General features: G+C 45.4%; 1 non-coding gene across 1 annotated transcript; it reads left to right on the forward strand.

Moving 5' to 3' along the window:
• Window positions 1-2,512: 2,512 nt before the first annotated feature.
• On the forward strand, window positions 2,513-2,584 carry Trnak-uuu. The gene has a single exon. It is a non-coding gene; the product is annotated as a tRNA-Lys (tRNA).
• Window positions 2,585-3,706: the final 1,122 nt, after the last annotated feature.

Here is a 3,706-nt window from a genome sequence, read left to right on the forward strand (position 1 = left end):
ACAGTAGGCACTCAATAAATATCTGAGCAAGACAGAAGATGCTACTCACAGCGGCAGGGGCAGTGGCCCTGAAAGGCATGTCGTGGTGGGCGGAGGGGGCAGGAAGCGACTAGGAACAGGATGACAGTGCATAGTAATTAGAATTCTTTTGGATGAGAGGAGACAATGAAGAAACTGGGGAAGGGGGGTGGGTGGGAAGGATGTAGGTTCTAGAAAGAATACTAAGGCAGAGCGAATTGGACTTAGAGATTGGATGCCGTGGGTGAGAGGAATGGGGTGCAGAATTGATCACTTTAATTATCACCGTGGGGAACCTTCTAGTGGACGCCCGCTGTCCATTCGCCCACCTGAGCTAGGACTCAAGGTGCATTATCTGCCTACTAGGTCTGAATTCACAAGTAGCGCTTGGCTGGCTTCTCATCCTTACAGCCTGGGCAAGGCAGGACTCCTGTGCTCATTTATTTATTTCCCTCCTTCTTCTTCCAGCTGCTCTTTCTTAAAGAGGAGAGACTATTACCTGCTGGTAGTTCATCTTCAGCCATGGAGGGAGAAGCAGCTGGGATCCGCGGTGTTTTAGTTGAGAACAGGAGGATAAAAGACGAATGAATGCCAGGGAACAGGAGTTCGTGGGATTTCAGTAAGAAATAGCTAGACCCTAAAATTTAGACCTCAGAGTGGAAAGGCAAAGGGGATCTGAACTCTGAGGCTGTCAGTAGCAAACCTAAGACTTCCAGTCATATCTTGTTAGGCCTAATCTGACTTTTCCCTCATCACACTGGTGTCGACACGGGCGGACTTAAAAAAAAATGCAGGCACTGCAAGCTAGAGATTAGGAGTGGCTCTGAATGGCACATTCACCTTTCACAAGCTTAGCTGCTCCCGACGCTTATAAAATAATTTTCACCTTTATCTAAAGGCAGAAGAGCTTTTCTCTCCCCTCAGCTAGTTGTGGTTTTGGCTTTTTCTTCCCCCCCCCCCCCCTTTTTCCTTTCCCACCTAATAAAATCCTCAGTGCTCTGCTCGCTTGTATAATCAGAGCTGTCTGTGCAGAGACTGCTTTCAGAGCCAGTTCTCAGGCTGTTCAGCACTGCACACAGCAGAGGAAGGGCTAAAAACTTTGGAAAGTAATAATGTTTTGCACACCAGCTGATTCCCAGGGGTCATCCCCCCCACTCCCCTTGACTGAGCTCCTTCTGCCCTTTGTGTACCCCTTCCACATCCCCCCCCCCAAAAAAAAGAAATCTGGCTTATTTACCATTTTAGAAAGTGAGACCTTTTCAAAGAGATGCTCCAGGCGAAAACATCCTTCCTTCCCATCTCTCTGAAACTAATGACTCTTCTCAGAAAAGTTTTGACAGTGAGCGTTGTTCTGACAGCTGAGGGAGATTGCTGGGAGCCAGGCTGGCATACAGCCCACGGAAATAATGGGTCTGCATGCCATGTTGGCTTACAGAGGCCTGATTGGAAAATGCAACAAGTTTGAATTTCCAGAATAAGGATGTAGGTAAGGTGCTCTGAGCTCAGGGAGTCCCTGGGCTGGTGTGGTGGTTTCAAAGTCAGATGATGGTTGGAAAACTATGTCCTGTCTCCAGAAATATTTGAATGATTGTGACAATAATCGGAAGGGATGATGAAATCTGAGAAATCTTTTCCTTTTTTTTGAAAAATGGAGGTGAAATACTTTTTTTTTTTTTGGCACACCTAGTATCTCATCCAATTCTTAAAGGGATGACAGCAGGTGAATCATTCAGTATGTTTATTCTTTACGAAAATACAAACAAAAAAACAGGCAAAATGCAACTTTCCCTTTGGCTACCGGATTTGTGCGTATCTCTTTCTTTCCATCCATTCCCTCTATTCACTTAGTCCCTAATGAGACTGGTAAGGATAAATAACATATTTCAGTGCTCTTCACCCCTAGGCCCTTCTTTTTCTGCCTCCCCTTTGCTGATCCCCCAAGACAAATCTCCCTTTCAGATAGAACCATTATAGTTCCTTTTGCCAGTCCTGGGGCTTAAACTCAGGGTCTGAGCACTGTCCCTGGCTTCTTTTTGCTCATGGCTAGCACTCTACTACTTGAGTTACAGCACCACTTCCACCTTTTTTCTATATATGTGGTGCTGAGGAATTGAATCCAGAGCTTCATGTGTGTTAGGCAAGTACTCTACCACTAGGCCATATTCCCAACCAGGATCTATTGCATGTGGTGCTAAATTCCACACGTTCCCCCCCCCCCCCCCAGACTGTTGATAACATGAACTTTGAAGTCTTGAGGGGACGATTGTAAGTTATCAAAGGCCACCCTGAGAAGGGCTTTCCACTCCTTTCTAGAGAGCTTCCTGATGCCAGGTGCACCCAGAACATCACATCTTCCCCATGGCTGAGCCTGATCCAACCAACTTTACATTTCAACAGTGTTACAAGTGCACTTGCTTCTCCACTGTGTCTTCTCTTCCCTTCTCCAGTGTGTCTTCTCTTCCCAATCATCTGATGCTTCAAGAAGAGACTTGCCTCCCACGTTGTCTAGTGGTTAGGATTACTGGTTTTTACCCAGGTGGCCCGGGTTTGACTCCCGGTGTGGGAACAAAAAAAAAAAGAGAAGAGACTTGCTCTCATCTTATTTGAGATGGAAGTGACAAGAAGGCACCCACAGATTCCACTTAAAAAAGGGTATAGTGGTTACTGCTTATTACTGGTTTGTCTTCCTACTTACCTGAAAGCTCAGCAACAACAACAACAACAACAACAACTTCCTAGGAACTGAGCAAAGTCTCAGGGACGAACCAAAGGAACCCATGCATTTATCGACCTCCAGTGTGATTTTCATGCGGCTGTTTTTTTGGTGGGCCACAAATCTGAGCCATGGATAGAAGGGGAAAATGCAAACACCAGTTGTAGCCCACTATATAAAATGCATAAAGCGTGTCATCTTTGCAGCTAAGGAATACCTTAATTGAATACCCTGGTCAGCTTCTATTTACACTGGAGGCCTTGGTCAAGTCCTTGTACCTCCTCTGATTTTCCAGCAGGTGTCCCAAATGGTTGTGGAAGTATTGATTTATATCTCACCATCCAAATGAAAATAGAACAGAACATATCGTGCAGGTTTTGTTCGTTTCCATGGCACTGTTGCTGCAAACAGAGGCTCTGGTAAGTTATCTCCCTTGTCATCCGGCCATCTGTAAAGTCTGAGCCAGGATGATAAAGCACTTGGGTCTCTAAGTAATGGGCGTAGATCCAGCTGTGCTAAGTCGAGAGGTGAGCAGTCATGGGGGACAGGAAAAGGCAGATGGATGTGAGATGTGGCCACTTAGGTAATAGACCAGACCCAGAGTCTCACAGATCAAGGATATGAGCATTTACCCACATTGTTGGGACTCCACGTAGCTGGACCACAATTTCTCCATCTGTGAAATGGGAAAGCAATGGCTACATTGGAGTGTGGTTGTGGGGACTAAAGTAGGCAATTCATACTAAAGCACAATGTCAGGCATAAGATGGGTTGCAATTTTTTTATTATGATTATAGGGGAATTGAGCCTTGTGTTTTACTCATTGGGAGTCAATCATAGGACAGAAGGAAACCAACATGGAAAGTAGGCTTGCTGAATTTTGGGGTGAGGTTTATAGTTACATGTAAAGCCAATCCATGGTTGTGTAATTATGAACAGAATAGCAATCAACTGGGGATTCAGGTGTCTTTCTTG

This window comes from Perognathus longimembris, chromosome 23 (assembly GCF_023159225.1).
Source record: "Perognathus longimembris pacificus isolate PPM17 chromosome 23, ASM2315922v1, whole genome shotgun sequence".
Taxonomy (NCBI): Eukaryota; Metazoa; Chordata; class Mammalia; order Rodentia; family Heteromyidae; genus Perognathus; species Perognathus longimembris.